This window comes from Oncorhynchus mykiss, chromosome 30 (genome assembly GCF_057628025.1).
Source record: "Oncorhynchus mykiss isolate SJ-2025 chromosome 30, ASM5762802v1, whole genome shotgun sequence".
NCBI lineage: Eukaryota > Metazoa > Chordata > Actinopteri > Salmoniformes > Salmonidae > Oncorhynchus > Oncorhynchus mykiss.
The window spans coordinates 29,324,975-29,337,404 of NC_143051.1; the positions used below are offsets into that span (position 1 = coordinate 29,324,975).

At 41.1% G+C, this 12,430-nt stretch overlaps 1 non-coding gene across 1 annotated transcript; it reads left to right on the forward strand.

The window, feature by feature from the left end:
* Positions 1–5,293: 5,293 nt before the first annotated feature.
* LOC110488238 (protein rapunzel) lies at positions 5,294–7,882 on the forward strand. Its single transcript, XR_016493603.1, has 2 exons — positions 5,294–5,375; positions 6,380–7,882. It is a non-coding gene; the product is annotated as a protein rapunzel (transcript).
* Positions 7,883–12,430: the final 4,548 nt, after the last annotated feature.

Below are 12,430 nucleotides of genomic sequence, written 5' to 3' on the forward strand. Positions count from 1 at the left end.
GACTGTTCAGCGTGCTCACACACACACACACACACACACACACAAACACACACACACACACACACACACACACACACACACACACACACACACACACACACACACACACACACACACACACACACGTAATTCATAACCACCCAGGCAAACTCATGTTTATCGTTCACTGTCTCGTCACATTGTCGTATGTTTGCTGTGCTTGTGTGATATTAATTGTGCCTTAGTGCCAAATAGAAATATATAAAGTGAATATTAACTTTTTGGTAACACTTTACTTGATGCACAGCGTCACAACACGTTATGACACGTTCATAACCATGTCATAATATGTCATAGCAGCTGTCGTAACTTGTCATAACCTGTCACAATATGGTCATGACACTGTCATGACCCATATTTATACCTGTTGTGACATATATTGCGTTATTTTATGATTGGTTATGACACCTACATAAGAGTGTCAAACCCACATTTTTGAAAAGTGTTTTTTCCCTACCAAGAAGTTTTCTTTCGTTTAAAAGTTGGTTTCTTAAGTCCTTTGTTTTTGTTATAATTAATTCACCAAAGTTGTTTTTTTCATCATTAAATAACTTGTAGAAAATGCACTTTATGACACTGTCAAGAAACATTATGACATCATAATCATATAAACCAGATAGACCTACCTATCACGTGCATGCCCTTATGTCAGTCATCAGTCAAAAATAGGGTGTCTTGTCCTGCTCCTGAAATCTGTTCCTGCATTCATCCCAGTCAGCAGAAACAGAGAATTGTGGTAGGTGCATGTCTCACATCAATATGTGCGCAATTACAATAATAATTCAATATGGTTAATCTCAAGAAATGTTGTATAACAAACATACTGTTCAGAAAATCAAATCAAATTTTATTTGTCACATGCGCCAAATACAGTGAAATGCTTACTTACAAGCCCTTTACCAACAATGCAGTTTTAGGAAAAATACCTGAAAAACTAAGAAATACCGGGTACCCGTAAGTTGAGGTAATTGAGGTAATATATACATGTGGGTAGTGTTATTTAACTGACTTATGCATTGATAATAACAGAGAGTAGCAGCAGCGTAAAATAGGGGGCAATGCAAGTAGTCTGGGTGGCCATTTGATTAGATGTTCAGTAGTCTTATGGCTTGGGGGAAGAAGCTGTTTAGAAGCCTCTTGGAACTAGACTTGGCGCTTCGGTACCGCTTGCCGTGCGGAAGCAGAGAGAACAGTCTATGACTAGAGTGGCTGGAGTCTTTGACAATTGTTAGGGCCTTCGTCTGACTCCGCCTGGTATAGAGGTCCTGGATGGCAGGAAGCTTGGTCCCAGTGATGTACTGGGCTGTACACACTACCCTCTGTAGCGTCTTGCGGTCGTAGGCCGAGTAGTTGCTATACCAGGCAGTGATGCAACCAGGATGCTCTCGATGGTGCAACTGTAGACCCTTTTGAGGATCTGAGGACCCATGCCAAATCTTTTCAGTCTCCTGAGGGGGAATAGGTTTTGTTGTACCTTCTTCATGACTATCATGGTGTGCTTGGACCATGTTAGTTTGTGGACACCAAGGAACTTGAAGCTCTCAACCTGCTCCACTGCAGCCCCGTCGATGAGAATGGGGGTGTGCTCGGTCCTCCTTTTCCTGTAGTCCACAATCATCTCCTTAGTCTTGATCACGTTGAGGGAGAGGTTGTTGTCCTGGCACCACACAGCCAGGTCTCTGACCTCCTCCCTATATGCTGTCTCTTCGTTGTTGGTGATCAGGCCTACCACTGTTGTGTCATTGGCAAACTTAAAGATGGTGTTGGAGTCTTGGCGGGCCGCGCAGTCATGAGTGAACAGGGGGCGGCCCGTCAGGAAGTCCAGGATCCAGTTGCCAAGGGGGGGGGGGGGGGGGGGGGGGGTGTAGTCCCGGGGTCCTTAGCTTAGTGATGAGCTTTGAGGGCACTATGGTGTTGAACACTGGGCTATAGTCAATGAATAGCATTTTCACATAGGTGTTCCTTTTGTTCAGGTGTGAAAGAGCAGTGTGGAGTGCAATAGAGATTGCATCATCTGTGGATCTGTTGGGGCAGTATGCAAATTGGAGTGGGTCTAGGGTTTCTGGGATAATGGTGTAGTCATTTGGGCAGGTTAGCTTATGGTTCTTGGGCACAGGAACTATGGTGGTCTGCTTGAAACATGTTGGTATTACAGACTCAGACAGGGAGAGGTTAAAAATGACTATTGTTATTATTATTTTAATTTAACCTTTACTTAACTAGGCAAGTCAGTTAAGAATTTTTTTGGTTTACAATGACGACCTACCGGGGGACAGTGGGAAACTGCCTTGTTCAGAACGACAGATTTTTACCTTGTCAGCTTTCGGTTACTAACCACTAGACTACCTGCCACCCAAATGTCAGTGAAGACACTTGCCAGTTGGTCAACGCATACTCAGAGTACGCATCCTGGTAATCCGTCTGGCCCTGCGGCCTTGTGAATGTTGACCTGTTTAAAGGTCTTACTCACATCGGCTTCAGAGAGCGTGATCACACAGTCATTCGGAACAGCTGGTGTTCTCATGCATGTTTCAGTGTTACTTGCCTCGAAGCGAGTATAGAAGTATTATATCTCGTCTGGTAGGCTCATGTCACTGGGCAGCTATCGGCTGTGCTTCCCTTTGTAGTCTGTAGTAGTTTGCAAGCCCTGCCACATCCGACGAGCATCGGAGGCGGTGTAGTACGATTCGATCTTAGTCCTGTATTGACGCTTTGCCTGTTTGACGGTTCGTGTCCGGGTAAGAGTCCCACTTCTTGAAAGTGTCAGCTCTACCCTTTTGCTCAGTGCGAATGTTGCCTGTAATCAATGGCTTCTGCTTGGGGTATGTACGTACAGTCACTGTGGGGACGACGTCCTTGATGCACTTATTGATAAAGCCAGTGACTGATGTTGTGTACTCCTCAATGCCATCGGAAGAGTCCCGGAAAATATTCCAGTCTGTGCTAGCAAAACAGTCCTGTAGCTTAGCATCTGCTTCATCTGACCACTTTTTTATTGACCGAATCACTGATGCTTCCTGCTTAAATTTTTGCTTGTAAGCAGGAATCGGGAGGACAGAATTATGGTCAGATTTGCCATATGGAGGGCAAGGGAGAGCTTTGTACGCTTCTCTGTGTGTGGAGTAAAAGTGGTCAAGAGTTTTTTCCCTGGTTGACAATTTAACATAGAAATTAGGTAAAACAGATTTCCCTGCATTAAAGTCCCCGGTCACTAGGAGCGCCGCCTCTGGATGAACGTTTTCCTGTTTGCTTATGGCAGTATACAGCTCATTGAGTGTGGTCTTAGTGCCAGCATCAGTCTGTGGTGGTATGTAGACAGCTACGGAAAATACAGATGAAAACTCTCTAGGTAGATAGTGTGGTCTACAGCTTGTCATGAGATACACTACCTCAGGTGAGCAAAACCTTGAGAATTCTTTAGATATCGTGCACCAGCTGTTGTTTACAAATATACATAGACCCCTTGTCTTACCAGAGGCTGCTGTTCTATCCTGCCGATGCAGTGTGTAACCCGCCATCTGTATGTTAATCATGTCGTCGTTCAGCCACGACTCGGTGAAACATACAGATATTACAGTTTTTAATGTCCCGTTAGTAGGATGTACGTGCTTTTAGCTCGTCCAATTTATTTTCCAGCGATTGTGCGTTGGCTAGTAGTACGGATGGAAAGGGCAGATTAGCCACTCGTCGGAAGATCCTCACAAGGCATCCCGATCTCTTTCCGCGATATCTTTTCCGTCTCTTTCTCCTGCGAATGACTGGGATGAGGGCCAGTTCCGGTGTCTGGAGTAAATCCCTCTCGTCCGACTCTCGTACTGTTGACAAGAAGGCTAACGTGTAATGGAATGTTTTGCCTTGTGTGGTAGGTTTTGTGTGTTTTTACACTCTTGTGTAGGTGTCATAACCAGCAATAAAATAACTTCTGTGGTAGGTTTTGTGGGATTTTACACTTTTATGTAGGTGTTATAACCATCCATAAAATAATGCAATATATGTCACAAAAGGTTATGTCAAGGTATTTCAGCTGTTATGACATTTTATGACATGGTTATGACCGTGTCGTAACGTGTTATGACGCTGGGTGTCAAGTAAAGTGTTAACAAATTTTATTTTCACATCACAATGGCAATGTTACCATCAATAAAACTCTTAAATAATTGAAGAGGAAAATAATGGAGCCAACGTTTGTCGTCATTGGACAATGAAAACAAATGAATATAGATGAGAAAATTTGAAGGGGGGCAAGGAGACATGTATATTGTTATAATCTCTGATGAGCCTTTATGAATAAGGCTAATTATGTATCTTTATGTTTTCAACTTATCTTTTTGACTTAGAGAACATATGTAGACACTAGTATGATGCTAGAGATAATGAATATAAAGTTAAAAAGTGGTGAAGTGCACCTCTTCTTATACCTTTGTAGTAACAGTGTAATTACTACAGTGTGGTTGCATAGTAACTTAGTGATTGCTTTGTAATTGCATACCAATGGTTGAGCAGTTTTTGTAATTAAATATGTTTAACGAGTCCCTGATTGTTGTGTGAAAAACTGCTTAATTTAATTTCTGTATTATTCAAATTAAATTACTGAAATTCAATGTAACATCAATAAGATGTTGTTACTAGTGTAATAACAGAGTTACACAGGTATAAGATACATTTCATGTAAAGTGAGTAATACAGGCTTACAACGTATTCCTAACATGTGATCTCATAGGGCTGCTCACTTTAGGACCTACAGTATCTTCTCTCTAATCATAATATAGGGCAGGCTACTGAGAGTGTGGCGGCAGCCGGAGGGTTGCTGTCATTAATATCCCATATGCTACCCACTGCCATTGTGCCCTTGAGTAAGGCACCTAACCCCCCAAAACTCCTTCAGGGGGGCTGCTCTCTCTCTCTCTCTCACTCTGTGTGTGTTTGTGTGAGATAGTTGTGGTGTGTTGGTTTCGTACTATGAGAGCAGAAAATAAAGAATTGCCATGCAAATTGTACACACATATTCTATTCTGATGGATTCCCTCTACCCTTATCCCTACATTCACAGCACTATTAAAAACTCTTGCTACTGAAGGTGTGGATGCATTTGATATGCCTAAAACAATAGACATCCTGCTTTGCCTCTGCTTGGTTTACAGCCACAAAGCAGCCAGCTGCATTTCCCCCTCCATCCAATCAGCACAGCCCAAACAAGAGTCATGTTTCCTTGTTCCTCTGTCCTTATATGGCAGAAAGTAGGCTGGGCTTCTCAGACTGGGGGACTCTTGGAAAATGGTCGCTTGGAAATACTGACAGCTTGTATAAAGAGAAGGATAACAACAGCTTGACCTCAGGTAAACAGAAGATATTTAGCCTTAAGGGCTTTGTATTATCTTTTGAGATTTTATCTGAAAAATAACACTTTATATTTAAGTCAAAAGGGAAATCAGTGGTTCATGATACATGTTTGTAGTTGGAGAAACAGGAAATGAGTGTAGTTAGATCAAAATTAATGTGATTTACTCAAATGGATCTCTGAATTGATGTACAGTACATTGGCATGTGCCTTTATCATTTTGTTTTTCTTTAGAAAATCCTGCCGGTGTAATAGGAGGTCAATGATTGTATTTAATGTATCAAGGCGACACACCCACTGGTCTTCCAGATTTTTTCCCCTTGGGCATGATGAGTAAGAGCTAAGCTATGAACTAGGGTTGTATACGATTTGCAGAGCCACACAAATCAGTTAGTGTACACACACAGGACAACATACACTCCCTTTCATAGGTGACCCAAATGTATGTTGTCCTGTGTGAGATTTGAATTTAGAAGCCCTGTATCTGAATGAAATACTGTACTTGATTCCAACTGATTGCTAACAGCCATAAATATGAAAAGATTTATAATGAAAGATATGTTCTCTTAGAATTAGAGACCATGTCTTTCTATCTCAAATAAGATATAACAGTTAATCTTGGCTTCTGAACCGAAGTCATTATTGACTTGTTGCCCTGGCCTAGTGACTTGTTACTTACTACACAACTAGAGGCTTTGTGAGAGGTGTTACTCAGGAGTATTAAAACTGTAGCTTGATACATAAAGCTAAAAGACACAAAGTAACATAATGCATGTGTGGAATGCAACTTGAGAACTAAGATGCCCAATTTTTTCAGCAGCATTAAAAGTAATAAGATTATTGTGAAACATTGGTCGATCTCCCCCATCTACAAGACAAACTGAAATAGAAACTGTTCGGTTCATTGACTATCCTCACACAACAGCCTGACACTGTCTCTCTCTCTCTCTCCTTTTGCTTTCTCTTTCTCTTCATCATTATATTTTTCGCTCTCTCTGTCAGAGTCACAGACGCTAACAGCAATGGCTGAGGCCGGGCAAATCAGAAAGACAGCGGCCAAGGTGTTGGGTTGTGTGGAGAAGGTCTCCTCCTTCGCCTCGTCCATTGACCCCCTCTTCGGCATCGTCTCCTCCCTTGTGGGGGTGGTGCGCACAGGCCTGGTGGGCGAGGAGGCGCACGCCCTGGACAAGGACTTCCAGGTGGTACACGGCAAGTTGCAGAGCATCTCGGCGAAAAACCATCAGTGCCTGCGGCAGATCCGTGTAGACGAGGTCAATGAGACGTTCGGCAAGTATGAAGAGTACATCAAGCACCAGTATTCTGCCTTCAGCTCCATGGTGACGATGGTGAGGAAGGACCCAGAGGGAGCGCGGCGCCACATGGCCAACTTCGAGCGGGCCTACGAGAGGGACAAGAGTGACCTGAGCCTGGACGTGTACTACCGAGGCGTCATGGGCACCGGGTCGGTGTTTGGAAGGTCCCTGCTGAAGGTGTACCTGGAGCACTGCGACGGAGACCGCAGGGTTATGGAGCACCGGTGCTCTCACCTGGGCCACCTGTTCCACATCGGCCTGATCGCTCTCATGGCCTACACAGCGGTGACGGAGGACGACGAGGAAGAGGTGCGGGAGAAGTGGGCCAAGCGCGTGGAGGACATCCAAGCCAAGATGCAGGAGATTTTGAGCCAGTGCAAAGAGGAGGAGGGGAGTCCGCCCTAAAGCTTGGGAAATGGGAGAGGTGGGGGCCCTGTCCAGAAATAACCCCTACTCCCAGTCCTGAAGTGCTACTGGGTGTGCAGTATGTCCTGGGTGTTTCTGCCCTGCTCGAATACATCTGATTCTACTAATCAGCTGCTCATCTTGAGCCTAATTAGCTAAACCAGATATGTTAGAGCAGGGATGGAATAAAAGCCTGCAGACCCAGTTGTTATCCAGGAGGAGGGATGGCCACCCCTGCTCTAACCCCCTTGTTAGAACTGGATAGGTACGCACAATATGGCTGTAGCTCCACCGTGCCCTCTGAGAGGCATGGTGGAATTTTTGCCAAATATTTTGCTTAGACCTGTCCAATTTATTCCGATCAACACAAGTGTCAAGGGGTAGGGGCTAAGGGTTGATTGTCGACAGGGCCAGCGATTGAAGGGAGCTTCGGTGGGTTAGAAGTAGAGTTTTGTGGTTAAAACTGTAGAGAAGTGGTTCCCACTTTCTCAGCAACCACACTCATTCAAGTGGACCAAGTAAAACAAGGAAATAATATATTATGTGTATTATGAATAGATGGAAAACCAAATTCACTGTTAAAGCAATCAAAATACGTTTTGTTTGTTTGTCCACAAAACTGCATGTTTATTTTGGTTAACTGAACTCTCTGTTATTGTGGTAATTGTTCCTAGTTTGAATTTGTGTTCATTCAGCTGCCTTATATTAGGCTACCTGCCAATACTTGCTCTGGTATGGTAATCTATTATACTCTTGTCTTCAATAAAGAAGTCTAAATCATGACCAATATTACAGTATGTACAAGATATATGACTGAACGCCTAGTACCATTTCTCTCTCTCACACACACAGAATTGTAGAGCACTGCCCCTATTAGTTATCTTGACCTGACCTAAAGATTATGGATAGACCTAAAACATGTTATATTGGTCTTACAGTAAAGAATAGCCATACATGGGGAAAGTTTGCTATGTTGCCTATGACACCATACATCAGGGGTTCCCAACCTAGGGACCTTGCTTGATTTGAGAGATACAGTTTGCGATTGATAATACCGATCAAAAACTGAGCTAAGCTACGACCTTCTAAAGTCGAGGAGTCAAATAAATCGGACGTTGCTTGGGAAGTAAATGCATACACAACCTAGGTTTCCATCCAATTGGCGACAGCTTTTCATGCGAATATTCTAGAATCCGCATAAAGGAAATATGCGCATTTTCCCACCAGTGGTGTTTCCATCAAATGGAGTTGTTGCAAAAAAATAAATAAATGCGTGATGACGTTATACGCACAAAATGGACTTATTCGCTTAAATGTTCACGTACCGAATAAAAATCAAACGTTCAATATGTTTACATCGCTTTTTCAACTATAATGATATTTTTGTCACAAAAACTTCTTCATTAAATAGTAAATGTGCCTACTCCGGTCTTGGCACCTGCGCTCTAGCCAACAGCTCCCAGATACAGTGCGGATAGGCTTTGCGATTTGTCTAGTTTACATGATGATATTATTATGGATAAAAGCGATAATATTTGTATTTGTCAAACGGCAGCTAAACATCGATAATCATGTCAACAGAATAAGACCCTCGGTAGGCCTATTTATTGGAAAGCAGCATCAAGCTCATCACCGTGCACTTTCACCATCCTGTGAAGTTCATCATTATTTATTTCATCTGTAGCCTAATAAACGGCATGGTTTCCCGAGTCGTGGTGGCAGAACTACACACCATATCATTGCGTTTCCACCGCCATATCCCGCATTATACATTTTACTGACACAAAAAGATCCCACTGTGTCAAACGAACAAATACCTATCTACCTATCTACATTTTTTTTTTTTTTACATTACACCGAGACTTCCTGTTTCCATCACAGAGTTGTCGTGACTTTAAAAGAATTACAATATCACTTTACTCGGGTAAAAACTGTGGATGGAAACGTGGTTAGTGTGTGATTAACAATTCATCGAATCACTTCGGGTAAAATAGAATATGTATAATTAAATTAAGGGTTCCTATAAATTATCATAGTAAATCATATGTAATTCACATTAAGGCCACGAGATGTCCCAATTATTTCCCCAACATTTTCCCTGGCAGCAACTGCTCTTACTCAACAAAAACTGTCCTCTGTATCATATCACAACTTTTGGAGATATTTCAACAAAAGATTTTGTGGTATTCATTTTAATTATTATAATTATTATATATTTTTTAAATGTATATTTAGGAAAGCCTTAAAATAAAAAATCTGCTTGTTTCGAGAGAAAAAATGTAGATAATTTTTTGTAAAGTAATATGGTGGATGAGTGTGTTGGAGAAAACCCCCCTGGTGGCTAGTTACCGCTTTATGGTTATGAATGTGTCATTTAGACAATGACTAGCCCAGTTAGCGCTAGTTTATGCTAACTTGCTAGCTAACAACTTCACTAGTAGTAAATGCTAGCAAACTAGTTAGTTAGCATAAGCGGCTAGGAGTGCTAGCTAGCAAGCTTACTACTAGACCCTCTGAGGTAAAATACATTTTAAAAGATAACATAACTTAATTGCAGTTGTAAATGTTTCCACAAGTGACTGATAGGTTTACAGTTAATATTATTTTTTAGCTGTTTTACACAGCATTTTATGTCATATAGCTAGATAGCTAGCCAGCTACATTTTTAAGAGAGAGCTTTTCAATTGACATCTCTCCCCCTGTTTTTCAGTCACAGGTGGGGACTGGATTAGGTGTGAGCAGTGCAAGAGGTGGGCTCATGAGTTGTACTCCACTTCTACTGGGGATAGCTTTGTTTGTGACCTATGTACAAATTAGCAATAGCAGAGCATAAGAGAGTTGCCACATCATGATTTATTTTTTAATGTATTTCCTTTTTCCTTTATTTAACCAGGTAGGCCAGTTGAGAACAAGTTCTCATTTACAACTGCGACCTGGCCAAGATAAACAAAGCAGTGCGACACAAACAACATAGAGTTACACATGGGATAAACAAACATACAGCCAATAAAACAATAGGAAAATCTATATACAGTGTGTGCAAATGTAGTAAGATTAGGGAGGTAAGGCAATAAATAGGCCATAGTGGCGAAATAATGACAATTTAGCATTAACACGAGTGATAGTTATGCAGAAGATGAATGTGCAAGTAGAGATACTGGGGGGCGAAGGAGAAAAAAACAATATGGGGATGAGGTAGTTGGGTGGGCTATTTACTGATGGGCTGTGTACAGGTGCAATGATTGGTAAGCTACTCTGACAGCTGGTGCTCAAAGTTAGTGAGGGAGATATAAGACTCCAGCTTCAGTGATTTTGGCAATTCGTTCCAGTCATTGGCAGCAGAGAACTGGAAGGAAAGGCGGTCAAACGAGGAGTTGGCTTTGGGGGTGACCAGTGAAATATACCTGCTGGAGCGTGTGCTACGGGTGGGTGCTGCTATGGTGACCAGTGAGCTGAGATAAGGCGGGGCTTTACAAAGAGCAACGACTTATAGATGACCTAGCAAAGACTTATAGATGGCCTGGAGCCAGTGGGTTTGGCAACGAATATGAAGCGAGGGCCAGCCAACGAGAGCATGCAGGTTGCAGTGGTGGGTAGTATGGATGGATTGGAGATGCTTAATGCGAGTCTGGAAGGAGAGTTTACATTCTAACCAGACACCTAGGTATTTGTAGTTGTCCACATATTCTAAGTCAGAACCGTCCAGAGTAGTGATGGTAGGCGGGTGGGCGGGCAGCGATCGGTTGAAGAGCATGCATTTAGTTTGACTTGCATTTAAGAGCAGTTGGAGGCCACGGAATGAATGTTACACTGAATTAATTAGTTAAGTTATGAGTTGTTGTTATTAAATGTTATTCCAATGTTATTTAATGGTATTAGTTATTCCATTTCAATATTATATTATAATGAATATTTTTTTTAATGAATTATAAACAACTATTCAAAACCTTTTGCACCTGAATGACATTTTTCAAATAATATTTAGGGCAATTGTACATAATGGATTGTATGGAAAAGTAACAACAAAGAAAATGTATGTGCAGGTGAGTTAAAAAGAGGGACTTTACATCAAATCTCCTCATAGTGCGGATATTAATGGTGACATGTGCAAAACCATTTCCCTCGGGGGCCTGTTACCCCAGTACTTTTAAAAATGCCCCTTTTCTAATAACAACTTTTCATGAATATCTAAAAAAGTGTAAACTGTAGCCATTTATTTCCCTTTATAGTTTATTTGCCTAAGCAGTGGTGTAAAGTACTTAAGTAAAAATACTTTAGAGTACAACTTAAGTAGTTTTTTGGGGGTATCTGTACTTTACTATTTATATTTTTGACTCCTTTCACTTTTACTTCACTACATTCCTAAAGAAAATGATGTACTTTTTACTCCATACATTTTCCCTGACACCCAAAAGAACTTGTTACATTTTGAATGCTTAGCAGGACAGAAAATGGTCCAAATCGCACACTTATCAAGAGAACATCCCTACTGCCTCTGATCTGGCGCACTCACTAAACACAAATGCTTTGTTTTTAAAGCCCTGGCTAGGTCACACCCCAAGAAGAAAATAGTGCGGTATAAGGAATTTTCATAAATAATTAATTTTCAATTATTTGTACTTTTACTTATGCTACTTAAGTATATTTCAGCAACTACATTTACTTTTGATACTTTAAGTATATTTAAAACCAAATACTTTTACTTTTACTCAAGTAGTATTTTACTGGGTGACTTTCACTTTTACTTGAGTCATACCTTAATAGAACATAATTTTCCTCCACTGCGCCTAAGCATGATCTTCATCCACATACCGATTTTTTTCCAAACGGTGCTTTTTTGGGTCAGCAATTAGACATTGTTTTTAGGGGGGGCTAGTTACCCCCTACTAACCTAACATTTGGGGAAATATTATTATTATTATCATAATCATTAAATAGCCTACCTAAAATATATCATGAGTCTTGTTAAACTAGGTAGAATTGCAAGAAATTAGCTTCAAAACAACATATTCATAGATCCTCAAATTAAACAAAATTAAGCTGTTGTTCCATTCAAATGTGAAAAGGGGGCCCTGGGGAAAAATGGTTGGGAACCTCTGCCATACGTAATCTGAAACTGGCAAAAGTGTACCTTAACTATTTAACATACAAATATTAGGAAACATGGACAATAAATGTATACTAGAATTGCCTGAATGCAATAAAAAATAATTCAGAAAAAAATTACGAGTCAATGGCGTTACATCATACCAAAGAAAATTACTTTCACATCCGATTTGATTTCTGTCGCCTATCATTTATTTTAATCTGTCTACATTTTCACAAGAAAATATGC